Source organism: Hibiscus syriacus, unplaced genomic scaffold (genome assembly GCF_006381635.1).
Source record: "Hibiscus syriacus cultivar Baekdansim isolate YM2019G1 unplaced genomic scaffold, ASM638163v2 tig00110747_pilon, whole genome shotgun sequence".
Taxonomy (NCBI): Eukaryota; Viridiplantae; Streptophyta; class Magnoliopsida; order Malvales; family Malvaceae; genus Hibiscus; species Hibiscus syriacus.
Window position 1 is genome coordinate 1,028,666 of NW_024062848.1, and position 11,065 is coordinate 1,039,730.

The 11,065-nt window shown below is 37.3% G+C and overlaps 1 pseudogene; it reads left to right on the plus strand.

Moving 5' to 3' along the window:
* Positions 1 to 7,703: 7,703 nt before the first annotated feature.
* On the plus strand, positions 7,704 to 10,583 carry LOC120139452 (annotated as a pseudogene).
* The last annotated feature ends 482 nt before the right edge of the window (positions 10,584 to 11,065 follow it).

Consider the following 11,065-nt stretch of genomic DNA (forward strand, 5'->3'; position numbering starts at 1 on the left):
TCTCTTCGATATGCTCCCAGTGCGATGAAAATTATCACATGACTTATAAAATTCATGTGTATCTTTAAACAAGGTGGGCTAGTAGAAGCCGGATTGAAGGACCTTTGTAGTAGTCCTCATCCCAAAAAAGTGCCCTCCACACGGGGGATGAATGACAATGAAATAAAATCTCCTTATGTTATTCTTCAGGGACGTACCTGCATATTATTTGGTCGCCACATTGCTTGAATAGGAATGGTTCATCCTGGTAATAGTGGCGTACATCATGTCTGAATTTTTTTCTTCCCTGGCTAGATAAATCTAGAGGCATAATACCATTAACAAGAAAGTTTACATTGTCAGCGTACCACGGTGCAACCATGGCAAATAAAATTTTCTTGTAAGGGAAATCCTCATGAATATCCTTCATGTCATGACAAATGTTTTTATTCCATAACCTAGACAAGTAATCTGCTACTTGGTTTTCAGTACCCTTCCTATCCCTTACCTCTAAATCAAATTCTTGCAATAATAATATCCATCTAATAAGCCTAGGCTTTACATCTTTTTTATTAACTAAGTACTTAATAGAAGAATGATCAATATGTACGATAACCTTAGTTCCTATAAGATATGGCCTAAACTTATAAAAAAAACAAATACCATTGCAAGCAATTCTTTTTTAGTGGTGGTATAATTAAGTTGTGCATCATTAAGGGTATGGCTAGAATAATAGATGACATGGAAGATTTTACCTTTTCTTTGCCTTAACACTGCCCCTACCGCATAGTCACTTGCATCACACATCAGCTCAAAAGGGGCATTCCAATTAGGTGGTACAAAAATTGGTGCCAAAGCTAGTTTTTTCTTCATATCAGTGAATACAATGATGAATTCATTGTTGAACACAAACGGCTGATTTTATTGAAGCAACAGACACATAGGCTTTGAAATCTTTGAAACATCTTTGATGAACTGCCTGTAGAATCCCGCATGCCCTAGGAAACTTCATGTGCCCTTTACAATGGTGGGTGTAGGTAAATTCTCAATTACATCCACTTTGGCTTTATCCACTTCGAAGCCTTGGCGAGAAATTTTGTGTCCCAACACAATTCCTTCGATCACTATAAAATGACATTTTTCCCAGTTTAGCACAAGGTTGGACTCCTCGCATCGCTTTAATACTTTAGATAAATTGCTGAGGCATCGGTCAAAGTCATCGTCCGAGACGGAGAAGTCATCCATAAATATTTCTATGAAGTCTTCCATCATATTTGAGAAAATGGCCATCATACACCTCTAAAAAGTTGTCAGAGCATTGCATAGTCCGAACAACATTCTTCTAAAGGCATAGGTACCATACGGGCAGGTGAATGTGGTCTTCTCCTGGTCTTCAGGTGCTATGGCGATCTGATTGTATCCAGAATATCCGTCAAGGAAATAGTAAAATGCCTTGTTTGCTAACCTATCAAGCATTTGATCAATGAAAGGGAGAGGGAAGTGGTCTTTTTTGTTGCCTTGTTGAGCTTCCTGTAATCCATGCATATCCTCCATCTCGGACGGTTCATGGAGTTAAAAGCTCATCATTCTCATTCTAAACCACAATCATGCCACCCTTATTTGGAACGCATAGCACTAGACTGACCCATGAACTATCAGATATGGGATAAATCACTCCAGCATCCAACCATTTTATGATTTCCTTCATCACCACTTTTTTTATTATCGAGTTAAGTCTCCTTTGTGGTTCCACAGAATTGCTATGGCTATCTTCGAATTGGATCTTGTGCATGCATATTGTAGGGTTGATTCCCTTTAAATATGCCATGGTCCACCCAAGAGCTTTTCTGTTCTATTACAAAACATTCAATAAACTTCCCTCTTGCTCGGGGGTTAGACTAGAAGAAATTATAATCGGTAAAGTTTCTTTACTACCTAAATAAGTGTATTTCAAATGTGATGGCAACATTTTAAGTTCTAAGGTAGGTGCATGTTGTAGTGAAGGTTTTGGAGGAATACATTCATTGAAATCAAAGGGTTTGAATCTCATACATGGTCTAGCTTAAATTAAACTAGATTGTTCTTCTTGCAATAAATTTTCCACGGACTATGTACGTGTTATGCTCTCAGTATGTCTTCCATCTACTTCAATCGAGAAAATTTATCCTAGGAAAATATTTTTGTATGCTTCATTTAGAAAAATTTCACCGTGGCAACAAGTATTGTGTTCCTAAGATTGTAAAACATCATCTTGGACAAAAATTTTACAGTCTTCCTTCTAGAGAATTTTATGTTGGAAAAATTTATCACAATTTTATGTTGGAAAAATTTATCATACTCTTCAAGATGTAAAAATTTGCCTTTACCAGAATTTTCAGTTCCAACTTCCTCCAATGAGTCAATATCTTCAATGCAATGGCATTCTTTAGAATCATCAACGTATTTAAGAGTGTTGAAGACATTGATCGTGAAACTTTGATCAGACACCCTCATCGTGAACTCTCCCTTCTCACAATCTATTAGAATACATCCTGTAGCTAAGAATGGACGCCCAAGGATAATAAGGGTATTTTCATCGGCTTCACAGTCTAAAATGAGAAAATCAGCTGGAAAGACAAACTTGTCCACTTTAACAATTACATCTTCAATTCTACCTTTGGGACGAATATGTGATCAATCATATAGTTGTTAAATCACAGTGGTTGGTTAAGCACTACCCATTCCAAGCTGCAAAAATATGAACTCGGGCATTAGATTTACACTTGACCTCAAGTCACAAAAATCTCTTGCAACATATCTATCACCAATGGAACATGGTATAACAAAGTTGTCAGGATCTTTTTACTTATGCAGAAGTTTACTCATTACTGAACAATATTCTATTATCGTGGCAACAGTTTCTATTCTTTCCACCTTTCTCTTCTTTGTCACATTGTCTTTCAGAAATTTGGCATAGGAAGGCATCTACTCAATGGCTTCAAGTAATGGAACATTGATATGCAGCTGATCAAGGACATCAACAAACTTTCTGAACTGATTCACATCATTATGTTTCTTCAACCACTGAGGGAAAGGTGGTGGAGGTCTAACTTCATCCGCTACAGGTGGTGAAGCAACTTTTGCCTTGGCAAATCATTTTTCACCATTAGTGTGCTGACTTGTCGAACCCGTTTATTTCCTTCTCCTTAGCTAGTTATGCGTGTTCATCAATCTCAGCTTGATTTTCAAGTTCTTCATGTGTGATGCCTTGGCTAAAATTTTTTGGTTGTTTTCCCTCAAGATTAATATGAGTACCACTCGTCATTGTGAGTGCACTGTATTGCTTCTTTCCAAAAGGCGTAGTGACCTGAGTGTCACTAGGGAGACTTCTTTGTGGGCACGAATGTAATACCGTGGAAATTTGTCCCACTTGATTCTCCAATGCCCTCAACGATGAGCTATGGCTTTATAATAGAGCTGCTCACTTTGCAATATATTTCCTTGATTCTTGATTATTGATGAGTGTTCATGTATCAAGGTCTTTGTTGAAGCCATTGAATCTTTTTTTGAGGCCATAAATTATTGCAATGAAGCTTCAAGAGTGTTAGATTTGAAGAAGATGTGATGCATTACTTTATTATTACCTTGCCATGGCATCTGTTGATGTTGTGAACTTGATTGTTCAGAAACGTTTTGTTGTGGTCTGTTAAAATTGTCTGCATAATTGTTATTATTATTCCCTTGATTACCCAACGAATATTTTGGATGTTGTCGCCATCCAGGGGTTATATGTATTGGAATAGGGGTTGTTGTTGTTGCTTCTATTGAAGTTGCCCATGAAATTAATGGACTCCTGGTTTTCTGTGTATTCACTCTCATTATGGTTTCCTCGGCATAAAATGCATGCTGAGTTAGTTGCCTTGACTTCTTTCACCTTGCTAGATAAATATTGTCTCGACAAGATAAATTTGTTCCTCACTGTCGTCTTCTTATGTTCCTCTAGCCCTGGGAAATAGTTTTTATCTCGGCAAATAAATTCTTCCTTAGTTATTTCCTGCATCAACACAACCAACAAATAACCTTCCTCCTCAGCAGCATCAGTTAAGCCAAATAATTATTGCCTAGGCAAAACTTATCCACCACATGCAAATATGACCTAAGTGCAACTAAATGCAACTAAAATGCTATGAAAATGGCTTTTAGACATACAATAACTTGCGTAGAAAGACAAAACATAGTCTTTTTTACGTAGTTATCAACGATGATATTGTGACGGTGGATGATTTTCTCGACGTCGATGAATCTCCCACTTCGTGCTTCCTCGGAAAGTAGGAATGCTTCCCGTTCGTGTTGAACCACTCATAATAGTCACCCGCAACTGAAGAATGATCCACATAAATCGGCTCTCTAGGTTGAATACGTTCACGTCGATCCTTCTGGATCATTATCCACTCGATATGCTTCAGCAGCCAATTGACATCATTTTTTCCCTATCTATCAACGTTATGTAAATTGTTAAGATTCTTAGGTGCTTCAGGAATGTATTATATGAAACCAAATTGGTAGAGCATGTGATCAATAGGATGCCACTCGATAATAGCATAACATATTAGACGGACCACCGCCATCCATACATCTAATGGGCCACTAAAGTGAGGTGAGATGCAAAGCCTCATTTCTTGAGTAGAATAAGGATCCCATTCAAACTAAAATAAATATATATATAATTCTTATCAAAATAATATTCTAATTATATAATGGTAATTAAAGGTAAATAATAAAATCTAAATACATACCTCTGTACCAACCTTCTAATCAATGAGTAGCCGAATTTCTTCCAATTCATCTGGTATATCACGATGATTTTTCCTTGTACATAACCACTTATTGAATGTAAAAAAGTTACTTCATTATATACTCAAAAAAATTATTATATACAAACTCAATATTGAAATTACCTCAACAATAATGAGAAGACTAACGGGTTATTCACAATCAGATATAAAAAGGGCATGCGATACCACGCCCATAATTGTAGAAGAATGAGACATTCGCTTATAGCATTTTTTTGATAATCAGTTACCCGACATATTTCTCTATATAAAGATGCCAAAACTGCAAAGTCATAACTGAGTCCGCCGGCAACGTGAAAGTATTCGATGTGACGCAACCACATACAATGAACTTGGTTGCGAGATTCATCGAGCATCAAGATCCCTCCTATGAGTTGTAATATACAAGCCCGGGAAAATATTTTAGCATGTTCCTCGGAATAGTATTCACTTAAATGTTGAAAAATTGTAGCCAACCATGATAATAGTATTCGACCACCGTTGAAAATAGGCGGGATACCTCCAAGACACTCCTCGCACAAGGAATGTTAATTACCATCTGCCACACTAGAAATAACATACCCATCTAGCGGAAGCCCCAAATGTATGGAAACATCCTCCAACATAATAGTGCACTCCCCATACAGAAGATGGAATGTGTGTGTCTTTGGTCTCCACCTTTCAATCAGTGCAGAAATAATGTTGGATTCAAGGTTGCAGTGCCCTTCATACTTTGCTATGTAACCGAATCCAGCCTCAGCTAAATACGGTCAGACACGACTCAATATCTCTAACTTAGCGTTACGAATAAATGAATCCAATATACAGTCATTCCCCTAATTAAATAAATAATATACAAATTAAAATATAAACTAATACTAAAAAATAAATAAAACATTCACAATAATTAAAATAACACAATTTAAAATTGTTACCGTGTCGACAAAATGACTCGAGATATGATTCACATTTAAAAGCAATAACCGACCTTCCATTTTATAACTACAAAAAGTAATAAGAAAATTAATAAATTAAATAATAATTAAATAATAAACTATTAAATGATTATGGTATAATAAAAAAGTTATAACTTCTAAAATCGATAGCAAAACTTACTTAAAGTTTGCTGCAATAATTGATAAGGAATAGAATAAAAAATTTTGGTGTTGTATGGGAGGGTATTTGTAGGAGGGAGTGAGGGAGGGAGGGAGGGAGTAAGGAGGGGGACGGGCGGTATTAAAGGTAATTTAATAGAAGACGCGGATCGCTACGTGTCAAAATCCCCGCGAATGTACAAATTACAATGCACGCTTTTCTATCGTTGAACCAACTCGGATAAAATCCCGAAAAATGCGCTTCATGATCAGCACCCTCCATCCACGTCTACAAGGTGCCTATCTTGAAATGTATTTTATTATCACTATTTCAAAATAGATACTAAATCGGTAATATTTAGAGAAATGATTTCTGACTTGTAATTATTAATTGTTTAGATGATTTTTTGGGTAAATACGCCTAGACCAGGAAGACTTCAGTTTTTTACATGGACAATTGCCATTACCTCTTCAACTTGTTTTCTTTGATATGCCACTTTTCTTTCTAATATATTTTGTCAAAAGCTCCTGAAGAAAAGTTCTCTGCTTGATTACAGATTTATTGTATGTTAGGGTCTTTCTTCTTGAAACGTTGGAACAATTACCTACCCCGCCTTACTATATATATTTTCTTTCGAAATTAAAAAAATGGTTTTTTTTCATTTTTTTTCTTTATTTTGTGTTAGAAATTTGATTGTTTGAAGTTTGGAACTCCAAGACAGGGAAACACCTAAAACAAATACAAGGAAATGGAAATGGGAGCTGCTAATTCCCTGTAACTCTTTCCACTTCCTTTTTGTCCTTTCTTACACCAAAAACAGCTCTTTTGAGAGTTTTATCCCTCTTATCTCTCTCCTTTTCTGTTTTTAACTTCATTTTTGGTTTAAAACATCGGCCAAAAAGAGTTTTTTTTTTGGTATATAAACAAATAAAACCAGTTCACTGCAAGGTCCTGTAACTGGGGAGGGCTTATATGTTCCTTCTGTTGGTAACTTTAAGTCTTCTTTCTGATGCACCAATGACTACTGCTTTTTCTTAGCTACTTATTGGCCTTTTAGCTTCTTACTTTATTTCTTTTTCTTTTTTCCTATTTATTTTATGTATTTATATGTAATAATGATTTAATCAAAGTTAAATGTATGGTTTTTCTTACAGATACCAACATTTTTGGATTTCAGAGTGCTGAACGTCTGGGGAAGAACCAGACCCTTCTTCAGGTACTTTTTCTTTTTTGTTTACCAAAAAGTTTCAATTTTTCCCTCAAAATAAAAGTAACTAAACAGTCTTGTCCTGCTGCCATGTGTGCTTCATGCTGAAAATAGTCCAAAGTTGTGAAAGATGAAATAGATAACTGCAGATTCAAGGTACTTGGGGCAATTAGATATGTTTTATTAACCATTTCCTAGGGCTTTGAGATGTTTGCTTCCTACTATCTTTTCCAAGTTCTTCTATTTTCAGTACAAATCAAATGTTGGTCCCTGGTTTTCTCTTAATAAGCTTCACTTGCTATTCTTTAATCTGGTTCTTCTGTTATAGTTCATGAATATTTTGCTTTTACCTCTGTAGGTTGCTTATGAAAGAACCACTTGTTTCCAGATTTCATTGGACAAAATGTGCCTATCTTTTCTATCAGATTGATGGTCATTTTTTTTAATTAAAATCTCTTTTTGACAAATTGGGTCAAATTTCTTCCTTGCGATTACTTGTGGTATCTTTCATTACTTTGTGTGTAAAAGGAACGTTATAATGACATCCTTTAAGAGAATTCTGTACTGATGTTTTCCCCTTTTCGTTTTCTTATTGTGTATCAGCTTGTCAGTAGATAATTGCTGTCGATTTTCATGGCCAAAGAATACAATGGATCGCCAAAGCATCATCATCATCGGCTCAAAGCAAAGAAGAGCCGTCTAACTTGGACTCTAGGCGTTAGTTTCCTCTGCATATTGTTTTATGTGGGGTGCTTGGCAGCATAAATCTACTCCCACCACTACTCAATTTCATGCATATGCTGGAGTTGGCTGCGATGGTAATGTCACTGCATCGGACGACAACAATGCGGCCATTGTTCATCCGTCATCGACCAACTTGGACTTCGCAAGCCATTATCAAGTCGTGCTACACAGTTCTAAAACAGTCCGTCAGTTCCCACCATGTAATATGTCATTCAGCTAGTACACTCCCTACCAAGATAAAGCGAGGGGAAGGAAATTCGACAGTAACATGTTGAAATACAAAGAGCAGCATTGTCCCACTAAGAAAGAACCTCTCCTGTCTTATACCTGCTCCAGCCCAATATAAGACCCCTTTCAAGTGGCCTGAGTCGAGATTACGCCTGGTACAGCAATATCCCCAATAGAGAACTCAGCATTGAGAAGGCAATTCAGGATTGGATCCAAGTTGAGGGTGCTCTTTTCAGGTTCCCTAGGGGAGGCACCATGTTGCCCCGGGGAGCCGATGCATACATTGATGACATTGGCAAGCTCATTCCACTTACCGATGGAACTATCAGAACAGCAGTTGATACTGGCTGTGGGGTGAGTAATAAATATCCTTTGCAATTTGTTGCTTGCATCCTTTCCAATGCTTTGTAACTTGCTATCAAATTTGAGCTATAACTTTTTACAATCTTGAATCCTTTTTGACTCATGTGGCCATATTTCTTGGCACTCCATCTGGTGCTACGTTGCAAGTTTCGGTGCTTACCTATTGAAAAGGAATATCTTGACAATGTCTTTTGCTCCAAGATATACACATGAGGCACAGGTCCAGTTTGCACTGGAACGCGGAGTTTCTGCGATGATCGGAATCATGGGTTCACATAGGCTTCCATACCCAGCAAGGGCTTTTGACTTGGCTCATTGTTCTCGCTGTCTGATCCCTTGGCAAAAGTATGGTAAGGCATTTGTATATGACTTGAATTTGAATAGTCTCTTCTTCTTGAGAGTATGAACTCAAGGTATTTGAATAGTATTCACTCTCATTGGTTTTAGAATCTGTATATGACTTGTATTTGGTTTCAATCATAGTGTAAAGACATTTGAATATACACCTAGTTTCTAACTTATCTCTCATAAGAAAGGTTCATGTGGTTCTAGAATGATCACCTATAAAGGATATAAACCAACGAGCCCTATTAGTATTTTCCACAAGTAAAGGTCCCCAAATTTCATTATGTATACTGGAGATGGTTGTGATGGTGTGTATTTTATGCTGAGATAAACATGGCGAGTATGTTTTGAAAGGTGACAAATTTCACAAGAAAATGACTTGGAGATGTTGTGTATAAGGTAATGGTTACACTTAATTGGTACAGATGGTTTGTATATCACGAAAGTGGACCGGATTCTAGGGCCTGGTGGTTACTGGGTTCTCTCCGGTCCCCCTATTCACTGGAAGAAGTTCTGGAGAGGTTGGGAAAGGACACGGGTAGACTTAAAACAAGAGCAAGATGCTATTGAAAATGTTGCCAAACACCTATCCTGGAAGAAGGTGATCGAAAAGAACGACCTATTGGTTTGGAAAAAGCCCATCAACCACATTGAGTGTACTGAAAGTAAGGTCTTGAAAACACCGCGCATATGCAAGTTGGATGATCCAGACACAGCTTGGTATTCTTTTACCATCTTTCATGTTTCTGATTTCCTTCTTTCACACGTGCTCGAAAAGCCCTTTTTGTCTTCTCATTTTCATTTTTTTTCATGTGTTGGAACCTTGTGTTACTTTACTTCCAGAAGTAAGCAGTTCAGATGATGTTGCTGGTGGGGCAGTGAAAAATGGCCTGCGCGAGCATATTCTGTTCCTTCTAGAATCAACAGTGGGTCAACACCAGGCATCACAACCGAGAAATTTAAAGAGGATAATGAACTCTGGAAGGAAGTAGTAGCGCATTACAAACGAATTATTAGTCCTCTGCCCACTGGACGATATTGAAATATTATGGACATTAATGCTCACCTTGGGGAATTTGCAGCAGCTGTGTTAAGTTATCCAGTTTGGGTCATGAATGTGGTACCTGCAAATTCAGATGACAACACTTTGGGAGTTATTTACGAACGAGGTTTCATCGAGACCTACCAGGACTGGTGTGAGGCATTCTTGACGTATCCAATAACATACGATCTCATCCATGCTAGTGGCTTGTTTACTATATACCAGGACAGGTAAATGTTTGAGAGATGGTATTCTCAATCATGCACACTTTCTTTTCATTGCGGAATTCATAACCGTGGTTTAACTTGTGTTATATTGTTCATTAAAGGTGTGACATCACTTACATCTTGCTCGAGATGGACCGGATTCTGAGGCCGGAAGGGACGGTTATATTCAGGGACACGGTGGAGCTTCTTGTGAAGATCAAGAGTATAACAGATGGAATGAGATGGAAGAGTCAGATAATGGACCATGAAAGTGGACCCTTCAATCTAGAGAAAATTCTTGTTGCTGTCAAAACATACTGGACTGGTGAAGCAACACAAGAACAAAGTTAACAGGGATTTCAATCATCTCTCTTTGCACTTCATCTCATTTTTCATCTTTGGAAATGGTCAAGATCACGAAAGTTCACCCAAGAAGAGCTTTTCCTATCAAGGGGTGAAAGGGCAGGTTTCATTAAAATCGTTGATTGTGTTTTTGTTTTATGCGTACTACAAATCTCTCTGCTACTGTCATTGTCTTGACATTGATAGTTTGATTAGCTAAACAGATATGTTCACGGTCTGCATTAATTGAGAAGTTCGGTCTCTGATTTGTCTATACAGTTGTTTGAATTCAATGATTAATTATACGCCCGCACACGGTTGTGTTAAAAGTTAAGTGATTAGAAGATAGACCTGCCCGTCTTCTTCAAAAGCAGCAGCCAACACATGGCAAATGCAAATGCAAATGCCGGGATTCCGGTTTCCAGGCGCACTGCCAGAAAGAAAAAAGGCTTAACGTATTTTAAAGTGCCTATAGTCCGAATTGACTTTTGTGTTTAAAGATTTTTTTTTGTTGCTAAAATTATATATTTAATGTTTTTTTATTATAATTTTAAGTGTTTATCGTTATATTTTTTAAATTTTTAAATTTTTTACGAATAAAATATTATTTAAACAAAAAAAAATCAAACCCCCTACTTCGCGTCCCTCTCCCTCCCCCCCCCCCCCCCCCAGCCACCCCCACCCAGCTATCACCCTTGCGCAA